The sequence below is a fragment of the Zalophus californianus genome, chromosome 3 (genome assembly GCF_009762305.2).
Source record: "Zalophus californianus isolate mZalCal1 chromosome 3, mZalCal1.pri.v2, whole genome shotgun sequence".
Taxonomy (NCBI): Eukaryota; Metazoa; Chordata; class Mammalia; order Carnivora; family Otariidae; genus Zalophus; species Zalophus californianus.
Window position 1 is genome coordinate 178,575,297 of NC_045597.1, and position 12,243 is coordinate 178,587,539.

A 12,243-nucleotide genomic window follows, 5' to 3' on the forward strand; every position below is an offset into this window, starting at 1 on the left:
CACAACCAGGGGGAATGGCAGGCAGGGGAGAAGCAGGCTTCCCGCTGAGCATGGGGCCCGATGTGGGGCTCGATCCCAGAACCATGGAATCATGACCTGAGCTGAAGGCAGCCACTTAACTGACTGAGCCACCCAGGTGCCCCTGTCACCTAGTTTTAAAGAGTGTTTAAGGAAACTGACCAGGTCGAAGACAGCCTGGACAGAAATGTGAGCATCCTCGGCAGCAAATTGCTTTGCCTCTGTTGGCAAGGATTGGAACTCCTGCCACATGACAACATACCCTAGTTGCTTCAGCCGGTGGTTACAGAAACGGCACGCTCTCTGATGCTCTACAACCTGGAGGTTCCAGAGCCCTCTGAAATGTCTGATGCCGCTCTACTTTTCTCCATTCTCATAGTCCTGCCCTCACTCATGTTCTCTCATCTCTTCTCTAAGAGTCTCCTCATTGGATTTCTTGCCTCAACTTTCTCTCTAAAGGACCTCTCATCCTGCTCATAGAATTTCTTCTGAAAACGTCTGTCTGATGACAACTGTCTCCATAGTGAGCAACTGTTATCCCTAGTGTCCTCAAGTTCCAGATTTCTGGTCTTTTTCCTGTTGATGTCCATACTTTTATAAAAATAAACAAAACATATGTTCCTATTTTATATCACTGGCTAAGTTTGCAATATTCCAAATATTGCTGAGAATTCCTGGGTGTGAATATACATCCCAATAGTCACTTGCTCTCTCTTGTTCTAATCAGTCACTCGTGTTCTCAGTTGGTTCCCTTTTAATATCTGCTAAGTGTTTCTCTAGGCTGGTGCCATCTTGCCTCAAACAAGAACAAGCTCCTTTACTTAATTCTGAAAACACTGCTAATCCAAACTACAACCAGGTTTAATGCTTTACTCTTTTTTCTAATTGTCTAAAGATCATGCAAGAAAGTAGCAATGCAGAAAAGGCAAATTTAGAGCTCCACTTCAATGATTACTCTCTTAAAATCCATAACCATAGCTGGTCCACGAATCCCTTGCTGGCTCTCTCTGTTGTGACATCACTCTATAGGGGCTTGATACTACTTGGATCCAAATTCCTGCTCCCTTGCTCTTCTCTGCCCAAGCCCTAGAAGCCCAAGGGCCCACCTCAAGCCCTAGAAGCAAAAACTCTGTATGCCCATCCCAAGAAAGCACTTTATTCCTTGATTCTACACAACTGTTTAATTCCTCTGTATCTGACCTCTTGGGACTAGATTCTAGCACTTGTTTTAATATAGATAAAAATCCCCAAATTTGAAAATACTTGTTTCCCCAAAAGACAAATTGTGTTTCCATTCCTTGAACACAATAAAGCTTGCAAGAATATTTTGTGTAACAGTATTGTATCCAGGAGCGCCTGGCTGGCTCAGTCAGTAGAGCCTGCAACTCTTGATCTTGGGGTTGTGAGTTTGCCCATGCTGGGTGTAGAGATTACTTAAAAACAATAAAAATCTTTAAAAAACAGTATTTAAAAATAGTATTTTAAGATTTATTTATTTTAGAAAGAGAAAGAGAGAGAGTGGGGGGGGGGAGGGGCAGAGAGAGAGAGGGAAAGAGTGTCTTAAGCAGACTCCACACTGAGCATGAAGCCCGATGCAGGTCTCGATCTCATGACCCTGAGATTCTGACCTGAGCCAAACCCAAGAGTCTGTTGCTTAACTGACTGTGCCACCCAGGTGCCCACCCCCGCCCCCCGCCACAAAAGTAGTATTACATCCATGACTTACAGGATAAACTCTATATAATATAGATGAGGGGGAGTTAAATGAGGAGAGGTCAGAAAAAATAGCTGCCATTCAGCCATTTACTGGATATGCAATCTCAGTCAAGTCAGCTCATCTCTCTGCATTTTCATTTTGCTCATCTACAAAATAAGAACATGCCAAAAACATTGTAATGTGATGCCCACATTTGGCAGTCATAATTACCACTATCGTTGCTATTATCCAGGCATTCAAGGCTTACCTTCATCTTTATCTTCCACAAGATAACAAAATACCTGCCTAGATAACTCACATGCCAACTGCTCTGTACAAGCATCAATATAAATAACTCATTTTCCCTAAACAGGACAGTTTTTTTTATCATAAAACCCTCGGTCTAGAGCAGAAGTCTGGAAACTCTCAGTGCCCATTTCACATGGCCCCACAAGCTAACAAGGCTTTTTGCAGTCTTAAATAGTTGAGGGGAAAAAAATTTCAAAAGGTAAAAAATATCATGGGACATGTAAAATTATATAAAATCAAATTTCAGTGTCTGTAAATGAAGCATTGCTGGAACACAGCCCTGCTTTTCCCCTTATGTTTTGTCTGTGGTTGCTTTTGTGCCACAGTGGCAATGTTGAGAAAGTTGCTGCAGAGACCAGATGACCCATGAAGTCCAAAGTATTTCCTATCTGGCTCTTTCTAGTAAATGTTTGCTGACTCTGCACTCAAAGTTTCCTACTTAGAATACCTTTCTTCATGTTTCCTTTGCCCATGATGATGTTTATAATGATCAAGACCCAGCTAAAATACACCTTCATGGGGTCTTCCCTGTTACTCAGGCCTAGACTAGAACTCCCTCCCATAGGCTTTCAGTAGCATTCAGTAGCACATAATAATTCCTCAATAAACATTTATTCATGAAATGAATAAATTAGTATTTCATAGTATTTCATTTCCCCTAAAGACTATAATATTCTGACTGGTATTGACAGTAGTATATACAACTTTTATTACAGCATCTAAGCAGTGTTTTTTTCCCTCCAGTGAATGCATTTAAAGTAATATGTGTTAAATGAAATATAACTATGAAAAACAATAATAATAGCAACATTTTACTGAGGGTTTACAATGTGCCTGGCATGATGCTGAGTGTTTTATTGAAAACATCTAATTCACTTACAAAACAATCCCTGGAGTGAGATAAGTACACCCATTTTATAGATGGGGATTCGATCACTTGCCCAAGTTATAGAGACAGTAAATAGCAAGAGAGATATTTGAATGCAGTCACATTAGGGATAAGTAAACCAAAATCATGAAAGTCTTCACAACAGAAAGCTGAAAGTTTGCACTTGATGCCGTAGACCAGAGTTCTCCAAGTTGGGTCCAGGAGCCCCTCTTGTCACCAACCTTTGTTCACATGATCAAAATTATTTTCACATCAATACTAAAATTTTATTTACCTTTTCCACTTGCATATTCTCACAGGTTCACAGTGGAGTTTTCCAGAGGCTACCTGACATGTGACATCATGACAGATCAAATGCAGACGCAGATCTGAGAATCCAGCTGTTTTCTCTGAAGCCAAACATTAAAGAAGTTTGTGAAAATGTAAAACACCACCACTCTTCTCACTAACTGTTTGCTTGTTTGTTTTGGAAAATATAGTTATTTTTCACTATTTACGTTAATATGTAAAAGTTGAATTTTTAAACCAATTAATAAACATTTCTAGATTTCTGTTTTAATTCCAAATTTGATACATATTGATGCATGTAATCCACATTAAAAAAAAAGATCTTTGAGGTTCTCAATAATTTTTTAAGAAATAAAGTGGTCTCAAGACCAAACAGGTTTGAGAACTTCTAAGGAGGTGAAAGGGAGCCTTTGAAATATTTGAGTAATGATGTGACCTGGTAGAAGCCCAGTCAAGATCAACAGAACCATACACCCAACTGCAGTTGATCATAGATGCATGTGTGAGTCCAGCTGGAACAAGAACCATCCAAGTAGCCTGTGGGTTCATGGATGGTAGTGAATGATTCATTTCAAGCCACTGCTTTTTACATGGATTGAGATGCATCAATAGCTAATGACACAAAGGGTAACCATGGGAAGTTCATGAAGTCTGAGACACTGTAACCTCTTTATCCTTGGGACTTAGGGACATGTTCTGCCCCATCTCTAGTCTTTGTCTCATCTCCTTGCCATCCAAGCGCTGCTTGGGCACGTTTACTGCCCTGGGAACCTCCAGGCCAGCCTGGACACTCTCTTCCTAGTGCCAGTCCCCAGGGAATCTTTTCTCCCAAACCACCAAGGCTGCTACTCATGATTGGATCAGAGATTGGCCACTTTCTCTGCCAGAGTTTAGTTGGGTGAGGTGGGTTCTAGGATCCCAAAGTCGAACCTTATATCCATGTTCCCTTTGGACCAATATAAAATACGATGTGTAAATCCATAGCGGTGTCAGAATGTGATGCAGTGGGGGTGGACCGAGCTCTCACGAGCCGACCAAAGAACCAGAAGGATACACACTTTCCCATTTTGATCAGCCCACCAGCCCTGCTCCTCTGAAGTATAAGGAAATCATTCAAGTGACTGCCTGCAGTAATTTCCTACGTTTCTGAAACCAAAGCCATGAAATCTGACCTAACAGGAAGCACTGAGCATCCACATACACAAAAATGACTTCTAAAGAACACAGACTTGGTTTGAAACAATTCCCTGTAGGATATATGTTTTAACACTTATTTTCAGGGCTCTGTCCTCAAACTGAAGCTCCTCCTGCCACTTGCAGGATGAACCCATCCAGCTAGATTCCTTCTGGAGATCTGCCTTAGCCAAGCAAGGGACATCCTGCTGTCCTGACATCAGTCTTATAAAGAAGGACAGACTTACAATAGACTGTAATTGAAATGGGAAGGCTTAGTTTTATAGACACTCAAATATTTGCCTTAACAGTGTTCCAAGATGTATAATTCAGAACTGAATTGAGTCCACACTTTGAAATTTTCTTACTTCTGTGAATGAAGTATTGTTGTTTTGTTTTGTTTTAACCAATGCAGCAGTGTGTTCTCATTTATTAAAACCAGAGTTAAAATCTCAAATTAGTGCCTGTCAGATTCATGAAACATTTAGTTTACATATATGGAAAAAGTAAGTATAATTCATCACAATGTCTGGTTGTTTTTTTCTCCCTTGTCATTTAAAAGGAGGCATACTACTTTTTTCCAAAAATCTGTGACAAACCCAATATATTCCCACTTAAAAATATCTCATGTCTTCAAAGGCTGAGTTAGGCAACAACATTTCTTATGGTTAGTTTACAATCAGGCTTTCCCCTTCCTAAGAAAAAAAGAGAGAGACAGATAAATAAACAGCTTTTCAGGCATTCAGTGGTCAGTACAGAGAGTCTGAGCTAGTGGCATATCCTGTTTGCAACAGTGTAGATAAACTATGGCTAAGTGCACCAACTTCTGTATTTGATAATTAGGTTTCAAAAATAAATAGATTCAAAGGAGTACATTTGTCTTAGCTTTGAGAACACATTGTAGAGAGAATAACCAGGTCCTTAATTATACCACACATACAGGAAATTTGTTAAACTGAGGTTATGGTCATAAATTCCTATTCTGTAGTGTGCTTGTGTGGTCTTTTGGATGCATTCACGGAAGAGAGGTTCAGAGCTTTCCTAGAAGTTTGTTTTTGGGTAAGTCCAAAATCTAGAAGAGAGTGCTTTAGGAAAGGACTAGAGGGACTTGAACACTGTTTCTGTTTCAGTCATTACCACCTTACTTGATAAATTTGTTCCTGGCTTTTGCCATCATGAGCAGGAATCAATGAGCCTATAGTTACAGAGTGGTGGGAGGCATCTATTTGCTTCTTCCCTATACCCCTCATCACTCATCCCATTGAATTCTGGTGGCTGAGGATGGTATAAAGATACACCTATAAGGAAAAAGAAACGGGTAGCATGTTTAATTTTAATAGCCACTGGCAGCATACCTAGGTTCAGTTAAGGCAATATATTCTGATAAGTCCAAAAGATGCCTGTCAAAATGCAAAATTAGTTTTCTGGTTTTAGTTTTATGTTTGTTTTTTTTTTTTAATAATGTGCCTGTTTGATAATATGCCTCTTATTCTATGGCTAATTCCACTCTGAGACTGTCAATTTCTACTTTATACTATTTGTATTTTTAGGAGTAATTATTACCTTTACTCATTTTAATCCCAGCAGAGAAAAGTACAACTCAGGACAGATAAGTGTTGGTGTCACATACAATTAGAGGCAGAAGGGAAAGAGCTCAAAAGGCCAACAGTTTTACATGTTTTGTTTGGCTCATGCATTATTTGTTCATATTAATTTTTTAAGATTTTATTTACTTATTTGAGAGAGAAAGAACATGAGCAGGGAAGGGAGAGGGAAAGGGACAAGCAGACTCTCCCCTGAGCATAGAGCTCAAAGCAGGACTCGATCCCGGGACTCTGAGATCATGACCTGAGCCAGGGAGAGGGACAAACAGACTCTCCCCTGAGCATAGAGCTTAAAGCAGGACTCAATCTCAGGACTCTGAGATCATGACCTGAGCCAAAGTCAGACATTTAATCGACTGAGCCACCCAGGTGCCCTCATATTAATTTTTAATTGAACCTAGACGTTAGGCTTTTTTGAAAAATCTGCAGATCTGGAATAATGGTTGGCAATAATGTATTGGAATGGAACAATGGCTACCCAGTTTGGATAGGGCAGCTAGTCTCTCGCTCATCATCATCCCAACTATTTCCACCCTTTGGCTTCATTCATTTCCTTGAACTACTTCATTCCTGTGGGCATTTGAGTTTGGGAACTCCTGGTCTAGAGTGTGCAGTGATACCTTCACAGAAAGTCTATGGAGGGGCCCACTTGGGTGGCCTTGAACATGAAGTATCTCATGAAAGGGGACAGAATGATGCTAAAGACAAGCTTTACGCTCAGCTGGATGTTTCCTGGAATAGCCTGCATGGCTACTACGAAACAGAAGGTCGTGTGCAAAATAATTGCTTCCAAAAACCTTCTTCCTTTGAAAACATGTGAAAGTGAGTTTTAACTTTAATTAAAAATACAGAGCTCAAAGTATGAAGAGACTTAAGGAGAATGAAAATCGTATACTGCTCAAATAGAAATTATTGGCTAAAAAGCCGGGAAATTATGATCCCCAGTTTAGAAGTTGTGCCTTTGAAATGAAAATAGCTCTGGCAAGAAAGAAAAAAGGACTATTTAAGAAAAGTTCATTGCAAAGAAAGAAAGATATAATTTTATGAGGATAGATGATTATGCGTGTAAGAAAAGAGACATATAGACTTAGAAACATATACAATCTCCATTTAAGCCATTTATGAAGCAATTTTATACATTTACCACATTAGTTAAAGCACCAAGCACTGGCTAAAACATCCAGCACAAAACTATCATCTTACAGTTCTGAAATGTTATATTAAAGTATTAACATACCTTTTAGGGAGCTGTAAGTATGAAAATTTAGAATGATTTTGTCATGAGTACATTTCAAATGGTAGGAAACAATATACTCTTGGGTTTGAAAAATGACCCAACTCCAAGGTCCTTTTAGATACTCCCTATGGCCTGGGAGAGTTCAGTGGAATTGGGTGAGCCTGCTTGATTACAGTTCCCCTCCCCTCTCCTCCCAACCCCACTAAGACACTCTCTCAAATTTTACTTTAACAGAACAGGTAATTTGTGCAATGGGATTCACCCTCTCTCTGTCAGCTCAGGCCCCCAAAGGCAACAGATTACAAAATGCATGAGTTAAACCTGGGATAGAAATAGCTGGGTGGAAACTGAAAGAGATAGATCTGCAGCCTAGGGTAGGATATACAAGGCAATGATGGCTAAGCAGGAGTCTGGGTCCCGAAGAACAGTGTGGAAGGGTAGGTTCTGAAGAGAAGAGCTAAGTGATACAACAGAACCAAATGGGTGAGCAAGGGTCAGACTTGACAAAGTGAATGCTAATAGCCAACACCAATGGAGCGTTCACCTTATGCTGGGTATCCTTCTACACTCTCAGTGTGTATTAATTCATTTAAGTCTCAACATCAACAGGCTCTGTTCTTGGCAACCTGAGGCCCAATTCACTGAACAAGTGATTGAAAATCCGCCGGCAGCAAGACAAGCAGAACAGCCACCCTAAGAAATCTCTGGAGAACTGAAGTAGTTCTTGACCTGTATATTGACTCCTGGACCAATCATAGGAGATTGAAGGTCACAGAAAAACATATGGGTGGGAGAATCAGCAGCTTCTGACAGCCATAGTCTGACATTTCTTTTATACATCATTTTATATTTAGATAGCACCTTCCTGATATTATCTTTCTAATCTTTCCATTAGGGAAGTGAGAAGAGAAAAGTGAAAATGACTTGTTCAAGGTTATAGAAGGCAGAGCAGTCACGGAAAATACTTTAACTCTTTCCAACTAATCCCAGGCCCTACGTGCACAGGATTTAGAATGTGCTACATTAGCGCTGAAAAAGTAACTTTCTAGAAAATAATTATGATTTGGCTCCACACCTCGGCTCTATACCTGAGATGCCCAATGGGACCGTACGTGACTGCCAGTTTTGTGAAGATCAGTGTACAATAGAATTTAACAATGTGGCAGCGAGAGGTCGAGGAAGTGGGGGGTGAGAGATGGGGAGGGAGGTGTGAATCTCTGACAGCCCATCAGGATCACAGCAGGGAGAGAAGGCAGTGGGAAGAACAGGCATAGGGCAGGGCAGGGGGAGTGTCAACATGGACCTGGGGAAAAAAATACTAAAATACACAATAATTGTACAGTGAGCAATAAAATAAATAGATACCAAAAATAAAATTACAACGATTTCCTTAGTACTTATTATACAAGGGTGTTTAATGTGAGTTATTTTTCATTTTCACTCAAATTCAAAAGGCGAGTATTACCATGTCCATTTCCTGGACGTGAAAAACTGTTAAGTCAGTTTAGTTTAGACAACTATTAGATGACGGGACCTGGTACCGAACCCAAGTCTCCCTGTTCCTGGTGTCGTCTCTACCTGAACATGGGGAGACATGCTGCTCTTTTGGATTGTTCACTTACTACCATCTCTGGACCCCTTTGCAATGAAGACAAACATTCCCTTTTCAGTGAAAACTGACTCTCATTGGCACAGCCCTCTCTTCCCTTTTTGTAGAACTAGTCTCGCCTGTGAAGAAATTTTAGCAAGTTTGTTTTGTGGATCTCAGGAATCGAGAATTTCCCAAGTGACTGTTGGCTCCCACTACATTGTTTTCTGCTCTCTCTGGAGACTTTCTTGTCCAAAGGGAGTTGTTAAGATAAGGCGCAGAAATAGAAAATATATTCCTTGACAGTCTACATAAAGCTTTGGCCTAAAAAATACCTTACTGTGTGACAGAAATAAGTGTCTTTAATTAAAAATAACAAGGGACTCCAAGAAAGGGCGAAACTGTTGTTTCCACAACAAAACACTTTTGCCCACTGCCATATGTACCCGCTTATTCCCCAGCACAAGAAGCATGTGTTTACTGCTGGAGAGACCCAGGAGTGTGGGAACAGGTGCTTGTCTTCATAACAATAGTGACAAACAACAGCAGTGTAACTGCAGATCTTTCTGGCATCCAAAATCTGTATTCAGTTCCAGCCCCAAATTCCGTTCATTGATTCCTTTTCAGGAACAAAGAAAGAGGATGAGGGAATGGTGTAGTGTGTTTTAAAAAGCACATTCACATTCACATATATCATCTCATTTATCATCGTATTTTTTTTAGTCCCCATTGAAGAGATCTGAAAACCGAGGTTCAAAGAAGAGCACACCCAGAATAGGAATTTATAACTAGATTATAATTTATTTTTTATTTATTTTACTTTCTTTTTTTAGAGGGAGAGCAAGCAGGGAGCAGAGGGAGAGAGAGAGAGAATCTCTAGTAGACTCTGCACTGAGCGCAGAGCCCGACGTGGGGCTTTATCTCGCAACCCTGAGATCATGACCTGAGCTGAAATCAAGAGTCGGATGCTTCACTGACTGAGTCACCCAGGCGCCCCTATACCTCAATTTAAAAAATGTCCTGTACATCTGGTGTAATTAAAGTCCTGGCGATTCTCTCCAAAAATGGCTTTCAAGGTTAAGAAAGAGATAGGAATTGGAAGAGAGAGACCCTGTCTCCAGGTCTTTCCTTAGTCTCAGAGAAGAAAATGGGTGGATGAGACAGAAAATCCAAGAGAAGATGGTGGCTAAATCAAGAGCAAAATTCCACAGTTTAGAGCCTGTGTTTAAGTTCAATTCCAGTATAACATAAGTTTTGCCTTTGTTTCTCCTCTCCTCAGCAAAACTGTGTAGAAACAAAGCTAGATTTTTGCGCTGGCCTCTGCATTCCACACTGTTCTCTCTTCCCATCTGCACGTTCTTTACTCCATCGTCCAGTGCCCTGCTACTCAAAAGTGTTCTCCACACACCCAGCAACATTAGCATGGCCTGGGGGCTTGGTAACAATGCAGAATCTCAGGTCCCACCTCAGACCTCCTGAATTCGATAAAATCACCATGTACACTCATTAATCAGAAAAGAACCAATCTAAGCTTGTCATCATCTCTCTTTTTAAAACACTACTTAAAGGAGACGAGTTCTACATCCGGCTTCTTTCCATGCTGGATGCTAGCTAGGAGTGCAATGGCTAAATATAGTATTCTCCCCAGTAAGTTCACACTGAAGCACAGTTAGGTAAGCGCCTTTAGCCCCTAAGAATAAAATGAAACTCTTGACATTTTAGGAGGTCGGGGAGGAATATTTGGAATCTCCTTTCTATCTGTGATATAAAACTTTGCCGGCCACCATCTCCTCTCCTTAGGCTGTGGATGTCACTCCATCCTCACCTTAGGGCGCTATGTGAAGGCCACCATGATGGAGTCCTGAAGCCTGAGCTCCAGGACTAATGCAGCCACTGCACGGTTCAACCTGCTTTGACCTCAATTTCTATCTTTATAAGACAGGAACATGAAATAATAGAATTCTTAAAATGCCTCTCACAGAACATTAGTTCACAGATACACACACACACACAATGTCCACACATACCATAGACGCACTTGGGCACACTAAATTTGGGGGAATTCTCTCATTTGGAGAATCAAAATACACTTATATTAAAGGGCCTGAAAAGTCTTGCAGGAAAAAAAAAAGTTTAAGAATTTAAGCAAAGATTTTAAAAAATAATGTGCCCAGAAATGACTTCCATCTGCAATTTTTTTTCCTGTGTAATCCTCAATTAACAGTCTGTGTCCACGGACCACACTTTAAGAAATGCTGGACTAGGGGACCCCAGAGGGGTCCAGCTTTTTTTTTTTAAGATTTCATTTATTTATATGTCAGAGAGAGAGAGAGCACAAGCAGGGAGAGCAGCAGAGAGAGAAGCAGACTCCCCGCTGAGCATGGAGCCCGATGCAGGACTCGATCCCAGGACCCTGGGATCATGACCTGAGCTGAGGCAGACGCTTAACCCACTGAGCCACCCAGGCATCCCACACTTCCAGCTTTTACATCTTATCATTTTACCCCTTTCATCAGGGAAGGATTCTGCTGGTTTCAAAGTAATCACAATCATTATAATCATTATTTGAACCACATTCTGTTAGAGCACAGCAGGGTCTATAAAAGATACCTTCGTGACCCTGGAGCAAATATCTGGCATGGAACAAACAACTTCTGTTCATTTTGTGACCCAAATTGTCAATGACAACGTGACCTTGCATTTGAAAACTATTCTCAATCCATTTTCAAATCCACATTAAAAGGAATTATGCTGCGGTTGTTCAACTGCACATATTATTTTGAAATGGATGCAGGACAAAATGTATCCTCATATCAGTGAGGTCATATGATACATGTCTTTCTCTGATTGACTTATTTCACTCAGCATAACACCCTCCAGTTCCATCCACGTCGTTGCAAATGGCAAGATCTCATTCCTTTTGATGGCTGCATAATATTCCATTGTGTATATATACCACTTCTTCTTTATCCATTCATCTGTCGTTGGACATCTTGGCTCTTTCCACAGTTTGGCTATTGTGGACATTGCTGCTATAAACATCGGGGTGCACGTACCCCTTCGGATCCCTGCATTTGTATCTTTGGGTTAAATACCCAGTAGTGCAATTGCTGGATCGGATGGTAGCTCTATTTTCAACTGTTTGAGGAAACTCCATACTGTTTTCCAGAGTGGTTGCACCAGCTTGCATTCCCACCAACAGTGTAGGAGGGTTCCCCTTTCTCCACATCCCCGCCAACATCTGTCGTTTCCTGACTTGCTAATTCTAGCTATTCTGACTGGTGTGAGGTGGTATCTCATCGAGGTTTTGATTTGGATTTCCCTGATGCCGAGCGATGTTGAGCACTTTTTCATGTGTCTGTTGGCCATTTCGATGTCTTCTTTGGAAAAATGTCTGTTCATGTCTTCTGCCCATTTCTTGATGGGATTATTTGTTCTTCG